Here is a 10,644-nt window from a genome sequence, read left to right as displayed (position 1 = left end):
ATCGTCCGCCTTTTCCTTCACTTGCCAGGCGGGACATGGAAAATTCCCAGCTTGTAGGCGCCGCCAAGCGACGGCCTCTTTGCTATTTAGCGTTAGGTCCAGTGGTGGCAGGGACCTTCTGCTCAGTCTGTAGTGTTCTAAGATTTCCTAATACGTTTGCAGTCTCTTGTCTATCCCATCGAAATCAGGCGGCTCTACGGCTGCCCGATGTAGAGAGCTCTGGCTAGCTCGTGCGCCACCTCGTTGCCGGGGACGAATTCGTGCACGGGGGTTAAAATAATTCGAATCCTTCTTTCAAGTTTTCATTTCTCTAGAATTTTGGCTGCTCCTTCGAGACCCTTCCTTTTTCAAAGTTGTAGACAGCCATTTTGCTGTCACTAATAAGTATGCTGGCTTCCGTTCCAACGCAAGCGAGTGCAGCCGCATATGTTACGCCACACCATTCCTAAACATCAGATCAGACGAAAAGCAAGGAATAGACGCACTCATAACAATGCGCGAAGAGGGCTCTGGGACTACCCATATTGACCTCGACTGAACGCCTCCTCGAAATGGCGGTGCACAACAATTGGACGGACCTAGCGGAGGCTGTGCGCATGGCGCAACTGGAAAGATTGAGCAGAACCACCACGGGCAGAACCATCCTCGGCTGGGTAGGACTGCAGTCAGATAGAGGCACCAGTGACAGAGTGGACATGCCACGAAAGTGTCGCGAATATATAATAGTGCCCAGCCTACCTAAAAAAGTGCCCACGATTACGTTAATTCCACCCCGTCGGGGTGGCGCAGTGGTTACGGCGCTCGACCACTGTTCCCGAGCATGCGGGATCGAATCCCGGCCTCGGCGGCTGCTTTTTGATGGAGGCGAAAAGCAAGGCGAACGTGTGCTGTGCAATGTTAGCGCACTTTAAAGAACTCCAGGTAGTCGAAATTTCCGGAATCTTCCTCTACGGCGTCTCTCATAGCCTGAGTCGCTTTGGGACATAAACCCCACAAACCAAACCATTACGTTAATTTCTAATGCGAAATTTGAGCGCAGCTGTTACACCATTTCAATAGATTGAGGCGAAGATTTCGAGCAAGACACGTATGTACAATTACAGAGAACTTGTTTTAATTTTTCACACGTATTCCATCAAGAAACACTCCACTAACAGTTCTTGGCTGTCATGAAAGAAGCTTTGTGGTCGGAGAAATGAGGAGAGCAATTGAGTTATCGGGAGGTTACGGGAGGCAGCGCGTGAGCCCATAGGAACGTTGTGCGACGAACAGACAGCAGCGACTGACTGGTTCCGCTGACGCCGCTAGCGAGTGAGAACGGAATGCACGCACCGTGATCCGCTGATAGCGAGCCGGCGTTTCGGCAACTGGAGAGTACCCTCGCCACCACGCTGGAAGAGGGGGGGGGACCCCTCCTCCTCTTTCTGCATGGCGGCGAGGGTGTTGAAGTGCGCTCCCCGCCGGGGTGGTGCAGTGGTAAGACGCCTGACTACTGTGCCGGAGTACGCAGGTTCGAACCCGACCTCGGGGTTCGTCATGCTCTCTACGCGGATGACGTCACAATCTGGGTCACGAGGGGCTCTGACGGCGATGTGCAAGACGCGCTTCAGCAAGCCATCGACGTGGTCCAGACGTACACCGCCGCCGGCGGGCTAACCTGCGCAGCGGAGAAGTCCGAACTCTTGGTTATAAGCAAGGACAGCCATGGAAAGAGAAAATAGCCTCCAGAGATCGATCTTTTCCTTAAAGGTGCACCAATACCACAAGTGGAGAGGCTTCAGGTGCTGGGGCTACACCTCCAATATAATGGTAGAGCCACACACAGAGTACATCTTCTCCGTAAACAAATGTCCCAAATCACCCAGATGATAAGACGGGTTTCCAACCGACGAAGTGGTCTTAAGGAGAGGGACACGCTGCGCATAGTTCAGGCGCTCACGTACCACCTCCCGTACCATCACCTCAATCGGGCCGAACTAGAAAAACTTAACGCGGCACTCCGGTCGGCGGTAAAGACGGCATTGGGTGTCTCTCCCTACGCGGCCACTCAACACCTTCTTTACTCCTAAGTAAAGAAGGTGTTGAGTGGAATACAATACACAATACGGTGGAAGAATTAATTAAGCACAGCAGGTAGGACAAGTAACTAGACTACGAAACACACGCATCGGACGTGCCCTACTCGCGAGACTCGGGTATTCAGCCCCCGGCACCCCCTTACTACCAGATCCGGAGCCCATGGACCCCTTAATGAGAGCAAAGATCCAAGTGGCCCCAATCCCGAAAAAACATGCATCCAGACCTTAACGCGGGCCGACGGCAGGCCCGAGTACGGGCACTTCAACGTACATTAGGAAATAATGAATTCGTATTATACACCGACGCAACAAGCTACCCCGGCAAACCTGCCGCGAGCCTGGCCGTAACGAACGATGGCGGTCAGGTACAAGTAACAGGCTCCATCCTCACGACCTCGATCAGAACGGCGGAAGAGACAGCCATAGGCCTCGCCATCCGATACATCTCATCCAACGCCCTGGACAAAGACTTGAAAACCTGCACTATTGTCACAGACTCACAGGCAGCATGCCGAGCCTTCTCAACCGGTCTGCTGTCTCCCAAAACCCACCAGATCCTTCGTCAGTGCAAAGAAAAGACCCACACGCCGCTTATTCGAATACTTTGGGCACCAGGTCACGCATTTCTTTCTGGCAACAAGCGCGCCCACGCGCTCGCCCGCGAAATTGCCGGGCACCAGGAGGGAAGACTGAAGACAGCCGATTACCAGCTAATACGGAAACCGGAGAGGAAGATGCTCCGAGGCCGTCATCAAGCTCTCAGCTATCAACCACCAAAGAACCACTCACGTACACACTTACCCTCGAATACTACAGACAACAACGAAGAACACTTCCCGCACCGCATAAATCCCTCTCCAGAGTAGATGCCACTACTTGGCGCCAACTTCAAACGCGCCCCGCCGGGGTGGCGCAGTGGTAAGACGCCCGACTACTGTGCCGGAGTTCCCGGGTTCGAACCCGACCTCGGTGGCTGCGTTTCGATGGAGGCCAAACGAAGTGGCGTCCGTGGGCTGTGCGATGTCAGCGCACGTTAAAGATCCCCAGGTGGTCGAAATTACTCCGTAGCCCTCCACTACGGCTCCCATTTCCCTCTTTCCACTTTCACTCCCACCTTCCTCCCTTCCCTTACGGCGCGGTTCAGGTGTCCACAGAGCAAGTGTGACAGATACTGCGCCTTTCCCTTCCTGTAAACCAACCAACCAACTTCAAACGCACACATTCCCGAACCTCTACCACAAACACCTTTTCTTTCCCTCGCGGTACCCTTCGATCTGCCAATCGTGCGCCAGCACCAAACCAACATTATACCACTCCATATGGGCGTGTCCAAAGCCGCAAGGCTTCCCGTCCATTCCCCACCCCACGGTCTCCTCTTGGGAAGCTGCTCTGTCTAGCTCACACCTGGAAGATCAGCAACGGCTGATCGCGCGGGCGCGCGGGATAGCAGCAGCTGCCGGCATCCTGGACTGAGGAGGCCGCCTCAAGTGGACACGACAGCCTAATATAATACGAAGTGTCTAAAGGTACGTCCGACGGATCCATTCGATTCTCGTAAAGATACGGCGGACGTCGATATACAGGCTCATGGCTATATGCACGTCGAACGCGGCCCCATTCCGCTTGCTACGCGTGAATGGATCTCATCCTCTATGATATCAGCTAGCCGCGACTCTCGATGAGGTGCTACGAAGAGTGCATCCGTTCTAACATAGATCACGGTCTTCACTTAGGATTGACTACGGCAAACATCGCTGTCAAGCACATAGCTGCAGGCGATATGCTACGTACTGCACCAGCTCCACCAGCTGGCATCGAGATACGCACATTCACGAGCAGCTTTCGCTTCGCACTAAACTATCACCTCGATCTGCCCGTAATGCGAGCGAGCTATTCCTAGCATTTACGCTGTCTTAGGTCCTGCATCGACCTCTGAAGATCTAGCGCCGGCACAACACACACACACCTCGTCGTGCAGCTGAACATTCGGCAGTCCAAAGTATGTATGTGAAATGGCATTATGCTCGTTCCTCACATGCAGACCGAGGAAACAGGATGTTTTTAGCTAAATTCTTCGTTTAAATTCTACCTCAGAGCCGTGGCAGAAGACATGCCGAATCTACTAGAGGCCTGCACATCGACTCGTCGAGGCGAAGACCTACTGCACCGCACCGCAAGAGTGCACAACCGGAAAGCCGGAAGCGTGAATGATCCGAATTCCCTGTGAACAGCAATGTTCTTTGGTATATAGGGGATTACTAGACTAAAGTGCTTAGGCTGCATCTTTTTCTTGTCGTTGAAGTTTGCGTACATGTAGTTTAAACCCCCGCATGCTCGAGGTTAGCGTGACCCGACTGAACGGCCGCGCAGCTTTGAAACGATCGGGATCGATATGCATGCATCGCCGGAAAATGTGCGCTGCACATTTCGTTGAAGAAGCTGACTCTTGGAATTTTGCAGAGTGTGCCATGCAAGCGATCGTTGCTACAGCCACGCATCCATGTTCCCACGGCTGGCCTACCCCGAGGCGCATAAATGTTCAACCGTGGACGTATCAATGATCGAAGAGAGGACAGATTTTCACAATATTGGGCGCGAAATCGATAGCTACCAGTGCTCAGTGTTAGAGAAATTCTGCCTTGATCATGCGCAATTCAGTGTTTCAGGTGTGGTCAGTAGCTATATAAGTTTGAACAGTTCGCCTTTCAAGTCAGCGGCGCCAGCGATGGATCGGCGGAGCGATTTTCCACGCTACACCGCTGTCATGCTAGAAAGCCTATCTAGGCGGCGTTTGACATTCACCTGCTTTTTGTTGGCCCCGTAATTGAAAGCAACGCCTTCAGAAACGCGTTAAATGTTCAAAAATGTATTCTCTTCAACAGTTTCACTCCAGGCTGTCAAAGCAGGCGGACGTTGATAAAACAGTTGAGCACTCCAGTCTTTAGAAATCTGTACAATCACCTTCAGTTTGTAAAATTATTGGAATAGGTCACTTTCCGATCGCTGGGACATAGACCCTCATGACAGCGCTGTCACGTGAATAAGGACCACACCAGGCCGAAAGCTTGTCTCATATAACATAGCTAACCAAGCTATACCTTACAGCATTGTGTTGATTTTTATGGTGCCTAAGCGACTAATGCTGCCATGCACCAAGAACAAGGTTTAATGTATTTATTTTGTGTGTAATGACTAAAATGTTCTTTAGGATGTAGCTTGTTTAGGAACATTTTAGGAAACCAAAAATGCAGGAAATTTCCACGTCTCTCCTAGGATCATGCTGGGATGGAAATGGATCTGTTGGAAATTGTACAAAATGTTTCCTCTTTTCTCGACTCTGGCGCATGTGTAAGATATGGTTTATTGTTAGTTCATCTCCACACTCCTTGCATATTGGTTTGTCCTCTTTCATAAGTATGAAGCTGTGTGTGAGGTTTGGGTATGTGTTTTGTGAAGATGACCTAAAATGTCCTCCATGTTGTGTTTTTTATTACTGCATGATTTCCATTCCTTAATGACAGGTTTGACAAGTATAGTTTGTAGTTTATTTCAATGTTTCAAAAATCCTGCCATTTCACTCTCACTTTTCTTTGTACAAGCTTCTTGGTATCTTCATGCAGCATATTCACCCTCTGTAATTTAGCATTGCGTCAAGGTAACCTGGTTATTTCTTTTCATCACCTTTCAAGACTACTGTCCCGATTTCATTAAGTTTCTGACGACAGGAACTCCTTGGAAGTTATAGAAATAAATGAGATCCACAATCATGAGCTATCTAGGGTATGCATATACATGTCCATCGCTCAGTGGAATGGCGTCAGTACGCTGTTAGAACAGGTCTTGAGATAACAACAACCATTGTCTGAGGTGGTCCTTTAATGGGCATTGAAATGCTATGTAACTACAGGTACTGATAGAACTCTTGATCATGTTATGTGATGATGCAATCCTTGCATGAATATAGGTATACATTTCAGAATCTGCAGTGCACCACTTGACCATTTGCCACCAGTTTGTGTGAAAATGTGTTTTTCATGCATGTTAACCAGTGTTTAACAGATGACCCCTGTGCACAAGCCAAAAGTGCCACGAGCCAAATGTCACGAGGCCACACGACATGGCAGGAGCTGTTAAGCCAAGCTTACAAAGTTATATTTGAAATATTTCAGCTTCAACGTTTCAGCTCCAATTAAGAAAGGTTGAGGCTTACAGAGGTCTATGCCAGGTTGTCTATCACCTAACAGGGCAGCCTACGACCGTATGCTAATGAGTATATCTGAGATAACAGAGACATGAATTAAGGAATTAGTAGTAATGTTTGTAGCAAAGGGCATGTAAATTAACGAGAATCCGCAGTGGGATCTGCAGACAAGAACCATTAACGCTGGCACACCATACCCTTACAGGTGGAGATTAGGAGTCTCCCTAATTTTTTGTCTGCTCAAAGCTTGTCATTTCCTTCGTTCTTCCAGATGAGGAAGATGTGAAAATGATAGCATCTAAAATGCCAGAGACCATCGTTAACAAGGATGCTGATCCCAACAGCGTAAAAAGGAATTTCAGAAAAGATGGGTGACTAGTAACGCTGGCAACAGTTGAAACTAAGTGGAAAGGCATGAAATTGAAATGCAACATATGCAGAGATATGTTGCGAGACGACCAGTCTGTGGTGTGCGACATCTGTCTCCGTTAGTTCCATCAAGTGATTGGCCAAAGCAGATGGGGCTTGTGGTTTTGTGATAAGCGCAGTGTAGTAGCATAGATGCAACCTTGCCCATTAATAATTCGAGTGGAGTAAGTGCATTGTTTTGTTTTGTTCATGGTTTCCATGAAAACATTATGAGAAATTTTTTCCTAGAGAATGTTTGCTGAAATGTGAATATAATGTGCAATAAAACTAGTGTTTTCTTGCTGTTTACTTTTCCTTGTATACATTAGTTCTGTGAAGAAAACCACAGGCTAGAAAGAAATGTAATGGCATGCATTTTGATACTTGGCCCCGTTGTGCTGGCTCAGTAGTTAGAGTGCTTGGCTGCTGAACCCAAAGATGCAGGTTTGGTTCCAGCCACAGCAGGGACATTTTAATAGAGGCGAAACAATAGGCCGTCATGCACCGTGCGGTGTCAGTGCATGTAAAAGAACCCCAGATGGTCGAAATTATACCGGAGCCCTCAACTATTGTGTTCCTCATAGCCGTAGTTATTTTGGGATGCTAAACCAGATATATATCACATCATACTCTGAGTAAGATGCTATTCATGGTCAGTTAATCATACACTAAATGATCAATTTTTTTTCTGCGTGGTACAGCAGCTGTTGTACAATTTTACTTTAGCCTTCATGAAGAATATCACACTGGCTCCACATGGCCTTCTGTTGACCCTTGATATGCATCACAATCACACACCCGAGTATGTATTTGTCTAAAGGCACCTATGCATGCAAGGAGGGGACCGTTACTTTCCACTTGTTAGAACTGAAATGCATGATCCACATCATTTCTGTAATTCAACTGCTTGCTATTTGAACTGTCCAGCATTGATGCAAGTTTCAAAGAACTGCAATTAGCAAATTAATCTAAGCAGCAAACCATGCCAAGAACTGCTTCGGTTTCATCTTTAGCAACTGTTTGGGAACTAAAATTAGCCAAATGTAGCAAAACATAGATGAGAGGTTACAAAATCTAAAAAACAATGCAGCCTACCTGTGGCATGTAGGGTTTCACATCCTAAAGTGACATATGTAGCTATGAAGAATACCGTAGTGGAGAGCTCCAGACTAATTTGACTGCCTGGGCTTTGTACTTTGAATTGACATCTTGCAGAAAACAGAAGCATTTGCATTTCACCTGCACCAAAGTGCGACTGCCATCACTGGTATTAAACATCACGACCTTGGGGCAAGTAGCCTAACGTGCCACTAAGATGTCGCAGCGTGTACATACATGCTATACATGTCAACCTTTCTAGCATTAAAGCTGTCACATGCATGGCAGATATTCATGTTCAGCTTTGGACTGACAAGTTTAAAAGTGTACTATTTGTGTTTGTCTAGCATGAAAAACAAAGGAAACTAAGGAAAAACGAAAAAAAAAATGAACATAATATGTTGAAAAAGCATTAGTCATTAACACATAAAGCATATTCGTTCCTTTATTAATGATAAAGTGGCCTTCAACAATAGTACAAAGCCTGAACATTTAGAAAGGTGCTGTGCCAGGCAGCTATTTTACAGAAACCTGAACCATTTCACCTGTAGTAATACGCATCCCGGCGGTGTGGGCTGGGCACTTATTTTTCGGTCCACTCCAACATGCGAAAACTGCATCGTGCATTCCCATTTTCCGAGTTTTGAGCTCTGTAGTACAGGCTAACAAATTGTCGATGACTTATTTTCGTCTGATTGTTGCACAGCGCGTGTAAATAAATTACCACTGCACCTAATAAACACTGACATGCACGTGCAACATCGCCGATCATAAACGGACACACTGATGTCCGTCCGGACATCGGCGCACTCATCACAGCACTCTAGTAGGCCGTAATCCGTAATCACAGCATCTCACGGTAAGCACAAACCACACCTCCAGTTGTACAACAAACACGAATGACGCGATGCTTGGGCTAGAGACACGCCGGCGGTGCCCAGCTTTTTCAGCGCCGCTTGTACTACGTAGAACTTGCAGCACCAAACCTCAATGCGAGCAGAAAGCGATGCGTTACGTGACGCATCTCATCACAGATGGAAGTGAGGAAACTTTGAAGAATCAAAACTACATAATTACATAACGACCGTCGTAGACGTTAATCCACATAACAACGAGGACCAAATGAGCGGGCGTGCGGGCCGCGGGCTGGCCATCAACACCGCGATTACATGCGCTTGCGCTGGTCGTGCTTGCCACCCTGCCGCGGTCCAACTCACGTAAACCTATCATCATGCCATCACGTAGTATATCACCCATTCTAGGCACTATTCTTGCCACTGTACTATTCTTTGTAATTTCACATTTCACGCATGCAGTATGTAGTACATACTTCTTACACCTCGCACGTACACCTCATACCAACTTCGATTTGGCTACATATGGCTACCATGTTGTTGCTACAACCACATCTGAATCCGGCTTTCCCGACGGATCCCAAGGCCCATATCGGAGAAAAATGCGTTGGGTCCGTCGGAAGAACCCTACCGATCGGGTCCGTCCGCCGTACCTCTGAAAAATATTTCCCGGATCCGTCGGACGGATCCCGAAGAAAAACGCACCGGGTCCGTCGGACGTACCTTTAAGACCATTGATCGGGTCCGTCCGACGTACCTTTAGCCACAGCCAATATAATAATATAATAATTGGTTACACTTGTGTCTGTGAACACCTGAAACCGCTCCGTAAGGGAAGGAAGGAAGGTGGGAGCGAGAGTGCATAGAGAGAAAGAGGTGCCGTAGTGGAGGGCTACGGAGTAATTTCGACCACCTGGGGATCTTTAACGTGCGCTGACATCGCACAGCACACGGACGCCTCATCGTTTCGCCTCGATCGAAGTGCAGCCGCCGAGGTCGGATTCGAACCCGGGTAAATCGGACAGCAGACGGGCGTCTTGCCACTGCACCACCCCGGCGGGGCTTCACCTAATCACCATTGCCCATGGGTTTAAATAAATGTTTTTTCCTTCCTCCTCCTCCTCGGCGGCTGCGTTTCGATGGAGGCGAAACGGAAGCGTCCGTGTGCTGTGCGATGTCAGCGCAGATCCTCAGGTAGTCGATATTACTCCGTAGACGGCTCCTCTTTCTCTCTTTACACTTTCAATCCCACCTTCCTCCCTTCCCTTACGGCGCTGTTGAGGTGCCCACAGATAACAAGTGAGTCAGTTACCTCGCCTTTCCCTTCCTATAAATCAATCTGTAACGTGCGCTGACATCGCACAGCAGACTGACGTGACGGTGTTCTACCCAGTCACGTCCGTGTGCTGTCCGACGTCAGCGCGCGTTAAAGATCCCCAGGTGGTCGAAATTACTCAGAAGCCCTCCACTACGACTCCCCTTTCTCTCTTTCTGCTTTCAACTCCCACCTTTTTTTTCCTCCCTTCTCTTACTGCGCGGTTCAGGTGTCCATAGAACAAGTGCGACCGATACTGTGCCTTACCCTTCCGGTGAACCAATTATTAATTTTCTACTCAGTCACCTCTTGACTCGCTAGCGGCGGCAGCGGCATCAGTCAGTCGCTGCTAGCGCTGCCTCCGGCGACCCCCCCCCCCTCCTTCCTTTCCTCGTGTTCTCCGGTTGCTGCGCGCACTCCTGCCCCCATCGTTCGCGGCTTAGTGTACCCCTCTCCCCTCTTCGTGCGAGGCTCCGGTTGCCGAAGCGCAGGAACTGGGAGGATGAAAGGGGGGCGGAGCTGGTTACGAGGCCGACGCCGACGCGAAACCCAGGAACGGGCGCCTAAGAGCTACGCATCCTGCGTACAACAAGGAGTGAAGACAAGAAAGGGCCCAGACGCTCGCAAATAAAGCGGGGAAAATGAAGCCGGGGGAGGTCGCCTACGTGGACGCGGCCAGCGGGAAGTAGG

General features: G+C 48.9%; 1 long non-coding RNA gene across 1 annotated transcript; it reads left to right on the top strand.

Moving 5' to 3' along the window:
• The first annotated feature begins 3,602 nt into the window (after nucleotides 1-3,602).
• Nucleotides 3,603-6,996, top strand: LOC146180364 (uncharacterized). The gene is made up of 2 exons (XR_014700851.1): nucleotides 3,603-4,077; nucleotides 4,173-6,996. It is a non-coding gene; the product is annotated as an uncharacterized LOC146180364 (long non-coding RNA).
• Nucleotides 6,997-10,644: the final 3,648 nt, after the last annotated feature.

The sequence above is a fragment of the Amblyomma maculatum genome, chromosome 9, assembly GCF_055883805.1.
Source record: "Amblyomma maculatum isolate TAMU_Amacu chromosome 9, ASM5588380v1, whole genome shotgun sequence".
Lineage (NCBI taxonomy): Eukaryota > Metazoa > Arthropoda > Arachnida > Ixodida > Ixodidae > Amblyomma > Amblyomma maculatum.
The sequence above is the reverse complement of the archived record's forward strand: the minus strand, read 5'-3'. Positions and strand labels throughout refer to the sequence as shown.